Source organism: Lemur catta, chromosome 6 (assembly GCF_020740605.2).
Source record: "Lemur catta isolate mLemCat1 chromosome 6, mLemCat1.pri, whole genome shotgun sequence".
Lineage (NCBI taxonomy): Eukaryota > Metazoa > Chordata > Mammalia > Primates > Lemuridae > Lemur > Lemur catta.
Genome location: NC_059133.1, coordinates 13586391 through 13602105, shown reverse-complemented (window position 1 = coordinate 13602105; position 15715 = coordinate 13586391).

Below are 15715 nucleotides of genomic sequence, written 5' to 3'. Positions count from 1 at the left end.
CCTTGCACTTGCCACCTGGGTCACAGATGAATGAACGGTCGCAGAAGTGGTCACATCCTACTGCTTCTAACTCCCTTTCTGCCTGGCCCTGCACAGACAGCCTCCAACGCTAGCCGTCATTTCCTGGGTTCCATTCAGGGAGACATTTACTGAGGACCTACTGCTCACGGAGCTTCGGACTCTAATGGAGACCTGAAAACCCCGTTCCAACCAGATTCAGCCCCTGAGTAGCTCTGGGACACTGGACAAGTTACCCACGCTACCTAGTTTCATTTTCCTCTTCTGAAAGATTGGGTTTAACTATAACCAGTTAATAGGGTTGTTGGGAGGATTAAAGGAGATGCTTTGTACAGGCCCCACAATATTAGTAGCAGAGAAAAGGCATTTCTAAATCTTTAGGACTGAACAAATGGAAGGAGAAAGTGACAATTCATACAAGGAGGGTGGGGGATGAGGAATGATTTTGTCCTTCATTTTTAAAACTTTCTACTACAGCAATTCCCATGGTGGTTTGTGATTCTCTAGGGTTTTGCTACTTATTCCAAGGGGTGTGGGGAAATTCCCCCAAAACTGAGCTCTTTTGCAATTCTCGTTCCTGGTACAGTGTCTCACACAAACTCAGCAGTCGGGAAATGTTTAGCCAGGCGTGCTGGCTCACGCCTATAATCCTAGCACTGTGGGAGGCCGAGGCGGGAGGATTGCTTGAGGACAGGAGTTCGAGACCAGCCTGAGCAAGATGGTGAGACCCCGTCTCTACAAAAAGTAGAAAAAATCAGCCAGGTGAGGTAGCTTGCACCTGTAGTCCCAGCTACTCAGAAGGCTGAGGCAGGAGGACCACTTGAGCCCAGGTGTTTGAGGCTGCAGTGAGCTATGGTGTGCCACTGCACTCTAGCCTGGGCGACAGAGGGAGACCCTGTCTCAAAACAAAGAAAAAGAAAAAAATGCTTAAGTCAATGGAAGCCAAATTCACCTAGATTTCCTTTCATATAAATATGATATGTCCTAAATATTACAGTTGCAGGGATTAGCTCTTCCAAATTCCTTGTCTACTCAGGCACATGAGCCACACATGGTGTGTGCCTCGGGTCCAAGGCCCCAGGGTCCAGAGCCAACTGGGTCCAGGGCTTGAGGACCTCGGCTCTGTGGAGAGGGGGAGAGGGTAGCCACAAACCCCCACATGATGCAAACTGGTAGATGTCAACTCCAGAAAAATCTGGGACCACTGTCCTCGAATCAGCAGTGAAGCCCGTGTGTCCTTTGTCCTTTGCTGCCACTTGAGCATGTGCACGCTCGTCCCCCCGCCTCCACAGAGAAGTCTCCCTGGTGGAACTTCACGTCACCTCCGTTCCTCCAGCCTGGCCAATGCCTTGAATAAAGCAGCACGTGCCTTCGGACGGGACCGTTACAGAAGCTGCTATGATGCCTATTTTTTTTTAACCCTCTTTAAAAATAACTCAGCAGATTGTGAACTTCCTGCTGGGTAGAAAAAAAAAATAGAACTGATATTCGGCAATCACATTGCGCTTTGGTTCGCGTTCCTGATGAGGCAGTCAGATAATGCCCTGGGAAAGGACACATCTCCAAGTTTAGCCCTGAGTATGAAAAGATAATCTGTCTGCGTGAATAGGCAATTAAAAGAGATGCCCCGATGTCATTGACACGTTCTCGGGATGGTGCTTTTCAGAGTTAACCTAGGATGAGTTCTGAATGTTAATGCCATCTCAAACCTGTCGGATGAAGAGCCCCAAAGGGAGGAGAGGCTGGTTGGTACCATAGAGGGGCTCTGTGCTGGGCACCACCTCTCACCTCGGTCCTGCTTCTGCCACCTGCTCCCTGGGTGACCTTGGCCAGGCCTCTTCCCCATATGGGCCTGTTTCTTCAACTCTGCAATGAGGGTCCTTTTGAGCCGATGTTCTGTGGGCCTAGACTGGGACACATCACACTCTCCTTACTACAGTCAGATATTAGAACCTGGTGGTAACACCAATTAATGTGATAGAACATTCTGGATTGCATCCAGGAGGACTTAGAAAAAGGGACCTCAGTGTACAATGAGGCCTTCAATAAAACAGGCTCCCAGCAAGAAACCAAATAAAAGCCTTACACCAAGGCTCCAGGGCTGTTTGATCGCGAAGATTGCGTCTCACTAGATCATGGCCACGCTCCTTTTTGGTTTTTGGCTTTTTTCACTTTTTATTTTGACACAATTACAGATTTGCAGGAAGTTGCAAAGATAGTGGCGAGAAGTCCTGTGTACCCTTCATCCAGTTTCCCCAATGGTGACATCTTGACAACTGCAGTACAGTGTCAAAACCAGGAAACTGACATGGGTACAAAATGTGTGTGTAGTTCTACATCTTACCACGTGTAGATTTGTATAACCACCACTGCAATCACTTAAAATTCCCAAGGTGATTTGTGATTCTCTAGGGTTATGGTACTTATTCTAGGGGTTATTGGGGAGTTCCCCCAAAGCCAAGCTGTTCTTGAATTCTGACTCCTAGCACGGTGCCTTACACAGTGATCACCACAGAGATTTCCCACATGCTGTCCCTTCTGCTCACCCCTGCCCCTTCCTCCACGTACTCCAGCCCTAACCCCTGGTGCCCACTAATCTGATTTCCATCTCTGTAGTTTTGTCACTTCCAGAATGTTACATAAATGGAACCACACAGTAAGTGGCCTTTGGAGATTAGCTTGTTTTCACTCAGCATCATGCCCTCGAGATCCACCCAAGGATGTTGCATGTAGCAAGTGTTCCCTTTTGTTGCTGAGTGGTATTCCCTGCCGTCCCTTCTTCTAACAATCCGTGAGCATGTCAGGAAGTACGGCGGTAAGACAGGTTGGCTCCGGCTGTCTGGTGATCGCCGTTAGGAAACAGTTCTGTCTCCTGAGAGCCGGGCAGGAGTTCCTCATCCTGTAGCGCATGTCAAAAGGAACTTCCTGCAGCACTGAGGAAGCCTGTTCCATGACGTTAGTCCAGCAATTCTGTGTTGATGAGGGACCCTGCAGGCCACACTCCCGTCCGGGCTAAATGGTGTTTCAGCTCTGCAGCAGGTCCTCCTGCCATTGACTGACTCCCCCACATCCCGCTGACGGCGGAGGGCAGGGCTTCCCTACACACGCCCTCCGTACACCAGTCGCTGAGGATCTTGTTAAAATGATTCAGTGGGGCAGGGGTTGGGCCTGAGGGTCAGCATTTCTAACAAGCATCCAGGTGGTGCCGATGCTGCTGGTCCAGGGACCACACTTTGAGTAGCGAAGGTGTAGAGTCTACAGGTCAGAGACCCATCTCAAACCCTTTCTGCTGCCTGACCCACCTGTGGCTTCTGTCCTGTCACCTGGCCTTTCTGGAATCTCAACCCGAGGGTTATTATGAACCTCTCTTTCTGACCCAGACAGTGAGGACATTTTAGCAATACATCTGAGAAAATCATTTGAAATTATATTTTCTAATTAGCTAGATGTGGTGGTGTGCACCTATAGTCCCAGCTACTCGGGAGGCTGAGGCAGGAGGATCGTTTGAGCCCAGGAGTTTGAGGCTGCAGTGAGCTATGATGACGCCACTGCACTCTGACCAACAGAGTGAGACTCGATCTCAAAAAAAAATTATATTTTCCTAGGTGGAAGGTTAAAACAGTCTGAATTAAGCCTAAGGAATTAGGCTTAATAACCTCATTCAACCTTCGCTTTTCCCCTGTCTGTTGTTGGTCTAAATCGAATTTGTTTATTTCACAGGTATTTGCCGATGCTGTAATAAATGTACATTAGGGACCCACCCCTCTGCTGTGGCATTAAGCCTCCCCCCCCCCTTTGTTTGTCCTTTTTCCTTCAGGGTTGGCAGCAAAAGGAAAGGAGAAGATTCTTGTTTATCTTCAGATTGTGTGATGAGGCTTCTTTCCACTCTCACAGAGGCCCCCTGGGGGTGGTAGGGACCCCCGGGAGGATCAACAAGGGAGGAATCAAAGACAGCTGTCCCTTCCATGCGCCCTTTAAAACACTTTGATGGTGCCGAGGGAGGAGTGAAGGATCTGGCTCAGAACGGCTGCTGGGTGACCTTGAGACTTCCCAGCCGGCCTTACGCTGTAAGGAACGAGCGGGTGGAGAAAAAGTAGCAGGATTTTATCCATAACTACTCATTATTTTCTTTTCTTGTCAGGGGAATGACTGCATTGTCAGCACTTCAGAAAACTCACTCTCATACATTAAATATTTTGCTTAAAAGGAGGGGGAAAGCTCAGATAGTGTTTTCTGTTGAATAAGTAATAAGATAGTACATAAAGTCTGATTTTCTAGAAATTCCTTTGGCCAGGGAGTGACTCTCTTCCCCTAAAATGTGAGGGTTTCAGTTGACCAGTGAGTTTAATGTAAGTCACTGTGGGATGTGGTTGCTTAGATGAGTCAATTTACCTCTGGGCTACGTTAATAGAAGCATGATTGCCAGAATGAGGGAGGTGATGGTTCTCTGTGCATTTGCGTGCTCTGTGCTGGAGTTCTGCATTCAGTTCAGGGCCCGTATGAATCAAGGCTTCTAGCAGCATGCAACTCTGGCTAATTTAGGAAGAAAGGGGAGTAATTCAAAGATATTAGAGGATTCATACAATTGTTGAGAGGGCTGAAGAAGCCATTAAAGGCAGAGCCTTTAGGAATAACTTACAAACCACGACACAGAACTGGCCTGATGGGGTCATTGCTGCCACTGCTCCCACCAAACACTACGGAGGCAGAAGTTAATAATGGCAGTTCTGGAATTCCCGGGAACTTGACTTTGGTGACTACTACTTCCTCAAGCACCAATGCCATCCCTGCATCAGGAACTCAACCTACCCCAAAAAGCTTGACGATGCTGCCTCCACTTGCACTGCATAATGGAAGCTCCCATTTACACACGTTCCCTTCAGCACCAGAGTTTCATTTGGGTGCATCCAACTGGCAGAACCTAGGTCATGTGACTGTGGCTTCGCTGCAGGGGAGGCTGGCAGTTTCAGTTCTCACTGCTACAAGAGGGAAACAGGAAATGTACTGTGTGATTCCTACAAATATAGAAAGATGATGGGTAACCATGAACATGATGAATGTCCCCTACGCTTGATGAAGGTCACAGAGAAACTGCGGCCTCATCAGAAGGAAGGAATTAGAAGGTGAAAGAACAGCTCAAGGAACTGGGATGTTTGGCCTACAGAAGAGAAGATTTAGGTGATCCTCATAGCTGTCTTCAAACAGCAGGAGAGGTTTCATAGACAAGAGGAATTGGCTTGTTCAGTATGGCCACAGGGATTAGAGCTGTTCCAATGATGGGCCTTTCAAGGATTCAGATTTCATCTAAGCATAAATAGGAACTCTGAACAGGCACAGAAAAGCCTCCCAAAGATGGCATGAAGGGGTAGTGAGTTCCCCATTATAGGAGGCATTCAAGAAAATGCCAGTTAACCCCTTGATAGAGATTCAAGAAATAAATGGGGTAGAATTTAAAGGTCCCTTACAACTCAGGGATGTTGTCACTATTAGTTTTCTCCTTCTGATATGAATGATCTATTTGGCTTCAGAAAAATGGATATTAATCTTGATATATATTATGTAGAATATGTAATAACCTTCCAGCCTTCATTTTTTTGGGCCACTGCTGCATTTTATTAAAGCCTGGTACCCTATTTATCCTCATCGTTAGTGAGGCAGCAGATCAATTCATTATTCTTACTTATCTAATACAGAAGGAAGAGAAATGGTCCACAGAACCAGCTGGGAAGAGAGAAAGTAGCTAGAAGCCATTTGGTCACTGAAAAATGAGACTTCTTTTCATAAAGGGAAAAAAATGGATTTCAGTGAAGCAATCAAGTCAGGTAAGGGCCATTTTTGAGAGCAGAATGAAATCCAGGCGTGTGAATTTGCACATGTCAGCCGCATCTGATAATCATTTTTAAAACTGGACTCATCAGAGAAAAACCACGAGTGCCTGGTGAGTGAGTTCCCCTGTCATCCTCAGTCTTCCCTCCTGCAGGATGGGAATGTCACTGCATTGATGCACAGGTGACAGAGGGGCACTCTTGCAACCATGGCGGGAGGGAGAGCTCTGTGAAAATGCAGTGGGCTTGTTCACTGAGGGTCGTGCAAGCAGCGAGAAGCAAGAGGGAAGCCAGGGACTGTTCGCGCCCTGGAGCTGGCCCCTCTGATCTTGGTTGGTTAAATCCACCTCCCCGGCATCTCAGGTCCCCAAAGGCCAGCAGTGGCTCTGTAAGCCATCCAGCCCAAGGCAGCCTAATGGCACCACTCACTGCACTGTGGAGTGTGAGGAGTCATCCACTAGTTTGATTCATGAAACTCTTGGCAGCCTCGTTCCCTGGAATCCCCGGAGACCCCAGCATTTTGTTCATCTCCTGCTCTAGCTCTCAGGTAGGGCATTTGACTGTATGGCTGTCAGCTGGTTGTCACATTTCATCCCAGAGGCAATGGAAACCATGCCTGAGTACCACGCTATGCCACAGATGCTTCTGTGAGACTGAAACATCATGGACTATTTTCAGGGCACGGAAGGCTGGTGTGTTTCCCATTCCTTTCTATGTCGTGTTCCTCTTCATATGCATTTGTCTCAATCCTCACAATAAATTCTACGTGGTAAGAATTTTCATTCCCACTTTACAGGTAGGGAAGATGAGGTGCAGACAGCAAAACTATAAAAAGTGGCAGAGCTGGAATGTGGATCCCCATTGATCTGACCTCTGAGCCTTCCTTTTACGTGCCCCTTCATTTATAATGCCTCGTCTAAGGAGAGAGGACGGAATATGATGCTACTCTCGTCTCTACTGCTTTAAAAAATATGAGCATTCAGATAACTATTTAGAAGAGGAAGAAAAAGCCTTATGAGCTAAGACAAATGTTAGTCATGCATGTCTAGGCTGAGCTGTGTGACAAGGTCCACTTCCTCTGGATGTCATTTGTTGTTTTGTTGTTGTTGTTGTATTGGTTGGGGGAGACAGAGGTGTTAAGGGTGTAAGGATTCAGACCCCCTGATACTTAATGAGCATTGATTATCACTGGGAACAGAGATGCAGAAGATGGGGTCCCTCAAGGAGCTCCCCAGCACACAGACACAGCCTAGGGGCCTGAGTTGCCACAAGCCAACTCCTGGGGAAAAGTGAGATGGCGGGAGAGGCCAGACCAGCACTGAGGACCCTCCACCCCAGGCCCACCAGCACCTCTGGCAGATGGGCCCAAGGTACTGACTGTCGTGTTCCTGCTCGGAAGGGTGCTGGGTCAAACAGCAATGTGACTGGCCCATTTTGCTTCCTTGATGGGAGCCCCCACCTCTCCCAACTCAGATTTTTGGCTTTTATTGGGCCAAGGTCTCACTGACCTGGGTGCTCAGCCTCATGGGTAAATAAAGTAATGTGTCTGGGAAGAGTTCCCTGAAAGCTGGTGTCAGGCTGGGTACGGTGGCTCATGCCTATAATTCCAGCACTTTGGGAGGCCTAGGAGGGAGGATCACTTGAGGCCAGGAGTTTGAGACCAGCCTGAGCAACATGTCGAGACCCCGTCTCTACCAAAACATAGAAAAGTTAGCTGGACATGAGGGTGCACACCTGTAGTCCCAGCTACCTGGGAGGCTGAGGCGGGAGGATGGCTTGAGCCCAGGAGTTCAAGATGACAGTGAGCTGTGATCGGGTGACAGAGCGAGACCTTACCTCTAAAACAATAAACAAATAAATAAAAGCTGGTTTCACCCCAAATAGCGACTCAGTGATGTGCTTCACTTACCAGGGACACACACCCAAGGGGCACCTCCTGGCCCCCTAGTCTCATCCTGTCACCGCAGGGGGTGGTGGAACAGGGTGTGGTTGTGTGACCACAAAGCTGGATTTGATGCCTCTTTCCAGGCCCAGTGAATAATCTGAACTTGAGAAGTTTGGCTCTTAGTCTTTTGTTAGAGATGAGAAAGACCTCAAAGACTCAACTGCTTCTAGAGCTTTCCAAATCAGAAAAGCCCTGCACGGCCTGCTGATGACAGCCGCCTTTACGCTCCTGAGGACGAAGACGGAGCGTTCAGAGGCCAGGGCCTGCGGAGCAGCAACTGGGCTTCTTATGTTTACTTGCATGGGGAGGACGAGAGATTAATTTGCTTTCTGTTGCTGAGACTGCTATGAAAACAAAAGTTCCTTTTATCTGCAACCTTTCAAAAGCGTTTACTCAAAAGAATAAACTAGCAAAAAACCCTCGAGCTTATGTAGGCATTCCAGTCTTTTCACGGTTGGTGGGTTTTTAAAATATGGGCCAGTTTGAGCTGAAACACTGTTTGGTTTGTTCCCATTTCCTGCTGTACATGCAGTAGTTCGTCTTCGAGATGCCTGTGTTCTTGGGGAGCAAGAGCGCGAGGGCAGATTGAGGAAGCCCAGCACGTGAGGGGTTTTGGGGTTTGGGTTTTTTGTTTTTTGTTTTTCTTTGGCAAAACCAGGAAATAAGAAGCCAGGCACAGAGGCCTGTAAGTCCCAGCTACTCGGGAGGCGAAGGCAGGTGGCTCAGGAACCAGGAGTGCCAGCCCCGGACCTCACTCACCCTCACTGTTGTTTGTGACTTTGGGCAAGTCAGGTAACTTCTCTGCGCTGCCACTGTTTCTCCATCTGTATAAGCATGTGTAGCTTTTTCCAAAATAAGTGCTTTACTCCCTCACCTTACAAAGTGGGGTCCACAGATAGACACAGGGCGTCACCAGGAGTTTGTTAGGGAGTGCAGAATCTCAGCTCCGACCCAAGACCAGCCACCGTGGAATCTGCATTTTAACCAGAGCCCCGGGTGGCTGCTGGGTCTGAGGAGCATCTGTCCTCCCAGGTCACCGAGACGTATCAGGCTCTTCTACTCCCCCGTCTCCGAGGAGTTTTCAAAGTGTGCCTGCAGAGACCATCACCGTTGTTTTATGTATTCAACTGTAATAAGTCATTTTAAGAACTGTGTTCTCTGAGACATCTTCTGGTAGTCATTTGTGCATACTTCTATTGCCAATGATTTCTCGCTGACTAAAGGTGTGAGATGTTTTTCAAGCCTGCTCTGAATCTCTGTTAAATTACCTTACCCATTAGATGGGGCTTTCCCCTGCTGTTTCTCACCAGGGGAATAGTGTGAAAAAGCTGTGGAACACTGTACGTGCAATCATCCTTTCCTGCCACCTGTTTCTGCTGACAACTTTATGAATATCTTCCTTACCAATCATTAGCTAAAAACCATTCCACTCTGGGGAAGGATGACACAGAAGGGTAAGGGCTTTTTATAAAACCACACACACATGTGTGAGGTTTGCCAAAAGCAGCTTGTGTCCAAGGTAGGACAGCTTGCCCACTACATGGGAAGGAGCAGGGAAAGGGATTGAAGAGACGGAAGTTTTTGTAAGGCTTGTGCTATAGACTAAATGTCGTGTCCCAAATCCATGTGCTGAAACCTAATCACCAATATGGTGGTATTAGGAGGTGGAGCCTTTAGGAGGTGACTAGGTCATGAGGACAGAGCCCACATGAATGGGATCAATGCCTCTATAAGAGAGACCCCAGAGAGCTCCCTCACCCCTTCTGTCGTGTAAGAACACAGAGAGAAGACCACAGTCTGTGAACAAGGATATAGGCTCTGACCAGACACTGAATCTGCCAGTGTGTTGGTCTTGGACTTCCCAGTCTCTAGAACTGTGAGAAATAAATATTTGTTGTTTAAGCCACTCAGGCTATGCAGCAGCCTAAACAGACTAAGAAAGCTTAAAAGAGGACGTTTGAATGGTACCTCTAGGGGGCAGAAGTTGCAATCTAAAATGTCTTCTTTACGTATGTCCTTTGAGAGTGTAAAAGTACTAATGAGAAACTGATTTGGACAGGGTGCTGCCTGTAATCCTAGCACTTTGGGAGGCTGAAGTGGAAGGATCACTTGAGGCCGGTTTTCAAGACCAGCCTGGACAACATAGTAAGACCCTGTCTCTACAAACAATTTTTAAGTTAGCTGGCCATGGTGACTTGTGCCTGTAGTCCTAGCTACTCAGGAGGCTGAGGTGGGAAGATGGCTTGAGCTCAGAAGTTCAAGGCTGCAATGAGCTACAATCACACCACTGCACTCCAAGCCTGGGTGACAAAAAATTAAAAAAATAAAGAAATTAATATTTCTACCCATCAAATAATGGAATGCAATATACTTGTACCATTCACAATACAATTGCAATATTTATAAAAATTCATATATTAACTCATAGTGCCCTACAGACAGGATTGCCCTGGAATGGGATACAACCTTAAAGATGCACAGAGAAAGGTTTCTTTTCTTCAGTCCTGCCAGTGTGTCTCTGTAACTATAAATATAACCTTAACTGGAACTAATATTAAAGGTCTAAATTTACAGCTCTTTGAAGTCATATCATAAGGAGCTGCAAAAGGTCAGAGGCAGAAAACCTCATATTTATATACACGTATATATAACTATGTACTTATATGCTGGGTGGTATTCTAAGTGCTGTGTGGGGGTGCACAGAGTTTTATAGCAACCCTTTGTTGTTGTCTCCCATTTTACAGATGGAGAAGGCCAGAGAGATTAAGTGACTTGCTCAAGCTCATGCATCTCATGAGTAGGTATGCAAGTGGAATCAGGATTGAGATTGAGGGAGTTTGGCTCCAGAGACCACCACCCTTGACCAGTTTGGTATACAGGCTCTCCAAAGGAAAGGGCAAGCCCAAGATGTGTAGAATCATAGAAGGGCTTTAGAGAGCATCTCAAGAGTGGTACCATGCAATGCCAACAATACAGGCACTGGAGTCAAACAGAACTGAGTTCAAATCCTGATTCGGACCCTTAGTAGCTGTGAGGCCTCGGGCTTTCTACTTAATCTACTGCCAGTTTCCTCGGCTGTAACATGAACATGTCAAGTGAGGCTATGTTGGGACCTGAGAACTAGCCCAGGAGCACAGAGCAAGGGCTCGATCATCACAGGTGTGTCTAATCTCAGCCTCTGTGTCCTCATAAAACTGTGGCTCAGAGAGAGAACGTGGGCTGCCCACGCCACACAGCAAACTAATGACAGGCCTCAGGGCACCAGCAGCTCTAAGACAACCCATCTCATCTAGTCCATTCTGCCCCCTAATGACATCTTGCCCATTTCAGAGTGACATCTAGGCTTCTGCTCACCTGCAAGGCCATGCTGCCATACTCAGCAGCCTATGACAAAGTAGGTAAAACAGGAACAAGCAACTCCAGAATAAACTAAGGGGCGGGGGGGGCGGGGGGGGGGGGATGTTCACAGTCCAGGCAAAACCCTAGAGTGTCCACTAGGTGGAGCCACATGTCCGCCATTCAGGGGTTCCCACGTTTTTTTCCAGGGAAGAGCATTAATCTGGCTCCTAAGTGAGGGATTGAGTTCACTGATTCACTCATCCATTCATTCATTCAATAAATCTGTACTGAGCATCTATCTTTGCCAGGCATGGGGATGCAACACTAGACACTGTACTCACGAGCACTGTAATTATTAATATAATCTGTCAACAACTCCTCTGCTTCTGCAATGTATCTCATAGCCGTGCAACGACATCATTCCATTCATTCCATCCTTAACAAGGGTCAAGAGAAGTCATTCTTCCATTTCTTTCTTAAATGTTTATTTGGCATGTGCCCTCTGCCAGCCCCTGGGTGTGCTAAGATGGGCAAGACAATCTAGTGGTGAAGACAAACATGTGACCAGTGTCCATTCAGCCTGCAGGAGCCTGGAAACCACGCTCAGGATCCTCTGAAACAAATCCACATCCTTTGTCCTTTGGCATCCTGAAGAAAAAGATGGAAATCTTTGCCCAACTCATCCTTCCTCTGCTTCTTGGGAACAATGTGGCCCGCCTCCCTGTCCCCTCAGAAATTTCTGTTAGTGCCACGTAGGTAGGGTTTGAGATGGCAAGGATGTGACTGATTGCATCATATCTAGGACTTTGGTGAAAGCCCTCCCTTCTCACCTGGGTACACATTTCTGTCTTCCCTTCTAAAAAGAGGCTGTCTGGGCACGGGAGGAACCACACCGGACTTAAGTTGGAAAACCCAGGCCCTGTCCCCATCTTGACACTTACATGACGTGTGGTCTTAGATCAGTCACTTCCTGTTTTCTCATCAGGCTTCTCAGCTGTGGCAGATTAAGTATGGCACAAATTCTTTACAGACCCTCCCATCAGAAGATGGGATCGTTCCCGCTTCCCTAGATCCCACAGCCAGCCAACACGCTCATCCAAGTCACCGATTACTGCAATGGCCTCCTCATATCCTCACGTCTGCATTCTCTCTGCCCTGCCCTGGCGATGTGCACACAGGAGCTCCGGTGACCTGAAACGTAAGTCGGATCGTGTCATTCGTCATCCTACGCCCTTACTCACAGCCCCATGTCTGCCTAACCAGCAACAGCGAGACCACACCATCTGGCTCCCTGTCACCTCTCTGCCCTCTCTCCTTGTTCACACTGCTCCAGCCTCACATCTGGGATTGTGACCCTGCTACCACCACACAGCTGGTCATTTGGAGAAAGACTGGAACAGAAAACCAAGGGAGAACTTGAGTTGGAAAGCGTATGAGGTTGAAGTTTCGCTTTAAGATAAACATGGAAGTGTTTCCCAGAAGGTAGGTGAGGCGGAAAGCTAAAACCTGGGGAAAGGAGTTTTTCTAAGAAGTGGTGATGGTGGTGGAATTACGGAGGAGGGGTCTGGAGAAATGCAGTTCCCAGAGAAGGGTAAGTGGTCAGAAACCTCAGCTGTCACTCGGCAACTGGAAGGTGAACAGGGGGAGGCAGTCACCAATCAGGCTGCCGCACCGACATTTGCTTGCATCTTAATTTTCCCTGACTATACCCCTCTGGTCCTCCATTAGATACAAGTTTCTCAGGCGGGAAGGACTGTGTCACGTTCATCTTTGTAGCTCCCTGTCTCCCAACCCCTGCTCTGCATAAAGATGGTAGAGAAAATGTTTGGTGAATGTCATGAGTCCTTCCGCCAGCCCACTCCTGGTAGCAGCATCCCAAATGTCCTCAAGAGAACTCTTCCTTCCCCACTCTCAGTCCATGTGTTCCACGTAGACATAAGTCCCTTCCTGGCTCCCAGGCTGGATATGTGGTTCAGGCCCAGCCAAGCAGAACATCACCTTCTCCTGACCACAGTGACTGGTGGCCATTCCAGAACCAGAGAGACAAATGAGACAGAGAGAAGCAGTGAGAAGGGCAAATGCTTTTTGTGCTAGGGCTGCAAATCGTAACGATGCTGCAAGCCCGAAGCTGCTGAAGGTTTAAAATTAGGCCAACATATTGGAAGACAGAGACAGAAAATATGGGAGGGAGGTCAGATCCTGATGACCAAGGTTTAAGCCCTTGGGTCCATCTATGTCTGAAGCCATTTATGTCAGTAGATTCTTGAGTCATCTGAGCACATAAATTGCATTTCTTGCCTAAGGCAATTAGAGTTGCGTTATCTGTCACTTGCATTCAAAAGGGTCCTGGCAGACCAAGTAATGAATGAATGGTCAAGCAACTCTACCAGAAAACCTGTGTGGCAGAAAGGAAAGAATTCTATACCAGAGTCAGGATGGTATTAATATCTTGCCATTATTAACTACAGGGCATTGGGCAAGTTTCCTATTGTCTTTGAATTTCATTTTAGAACTCAAATATCATTCACTTATTCAAGAAATATTTATTAGCATTTGTCGTGCCAGGTACTCTGCTAGGTGTTAGCAGTACTGTGGTAACAAGATCCTCATGGTTCTTGTTCTCATGAAACTGAAAATTAAGTTCAGTTCTAGAAAAATAAACTTTCATTTTTGTACATCTGATTTTGTCACTGTAAAATCTGTTCATAGTATAAGTTTCTAGCACTTGATAACTGGTAGCTATTATTATTCCTTCGGCGCTTTATCAGCTAAATTGCAGGGTTAGCTAGAGGAGGGGCAAGGAACACAGCCTCCTATAATGGGCGAGGAGGCTACTATAGGCTTCACTGCCTTCCCAGCACTCATGGCCAATTAGAAGTAATGTTTATGAGCCTAATCACATATGACACTGAGCTAGAGGGTGTAACAAGAGCCCAGCATGGGCCTGGGTTCAATCCTCTGGGACTTTTAACTCTAAGAATAGCCAACGTGCCACCAAGCACATTTTTTTCCCAGCCTCTGGCAAAGAAGCTTTTCTGAGTTAAATATGCTCATCAGCTCCCAAGAATCAGGCTTGGAAACAGAGCTACTTAAACTTGGATCTCTTTCAATTCTCGTTTTAAGGAGCTAATAATGCCTGCTACATTTGGATTCTCATTTTTAAAGGGAATTCATAGCTTGGACTGAGGTGGCAGAATGTCAGAAATAAATCCCACAAAAGAGGGTGGGCTTGGCAGGCCCAGGATAACCAGAGTCCTGGCCTACCTTCTACTCTTTGATTTATTCACTCATTTAACAAATATTTATCAAGTGTCCATTCTGCACCCGGCACCGAGCTGGGTATGGCAGCAAACCAGAGACTGGGCCATCACAGAGCAGTAGCTGGCTCACAAGAGGGCAACCCCCAGAGGGAAAAGCCCAGAGTCAAATATTTCAACACAAGCCCACTCCTGTGTACCAGGTGAGGCCACCTGACTAAGCTCAGCCAGGTGTTAATAAATCAGCCCCTACTAATAAATCAGTTCATGTGCTCTATTCTAAATACAGCGTAGTTCTCACCTGTTCATTATTATTGCTGTATTTAAAAACCTCAAAACTTAGTGAGTTGGTACTTAATGCCACTAAACTGTACTCTTCAATGGTAAATTTTATGTTATGGGTATTTTACCATAACAAAAAAAAATTATGGAAGGATAAAAAAAAAACACTTAGTGGTTTTAAACGACCATTTCACTAAGCTCATGGATTCTGAGGCTCAGAACTTTGGTCAGGGCACAGTGGGGATAGCTTGTCTTTGCTCCACGGTGGCTGGGTCTCAGCTGGGAAAACTCAAGGGCTAGGGGTGAATCAATGTCTGGGAGCTGGAATCATCTGAAGTCTCTTTCATCTACATGTCTGGGTTAACTCAAAAACTAGGACTGTCTACTAGAGCACCCACATGTGGCCTCTCCAGGTGGCTCGGCTTCCTGACAACATGATAGCCTCAGGGCTTCAAACATGAGTGTTCCAGCAGAAAAAAAGCAAAACTTGCATCCCATTTATGACCTAATCTTGGAAGTGTCACTTCTGTCATACTCCAATACTCCACTGGTCAAAGCAGTCATAAGCCTACCCAGATTCAAGGCAGGGGGTGGGGGGCAGTTCATGCTTTGATGGAGGAGCATTAAGATCACATTCTATAAAAATGTGTGAAGGATGATATTGTTACATCCATCTTTGAAAAACACAATCTGTCCTATCATTTTTCTTCTTTGTTGTTTTTTATTTTTTATTTATTTTTATTTCAGCATATTACGGGGGTACAAATGTTCAGGTTACATATATTGCCCTTGCCCCACCGAGTCAGAGCTTCAAGTATGTCCATCCCCCAGACGGTGCGCACTGCACCCATTAGGTGTGAATATACCCATCCCCTCCACCCCCCTCCTATCTGCCCAACACCTGATGAATGTTATTACTATATATGCGCTTAAGTGTTGATCAGTTAAAACCAATTTTGATGGTGAGTACATGTGGTGCTTGTTTTTCCATTCTTGGGATACTTCACTTAGTAGAATGGGTTCCACCTACCATTTTTCTAAATGGGCCA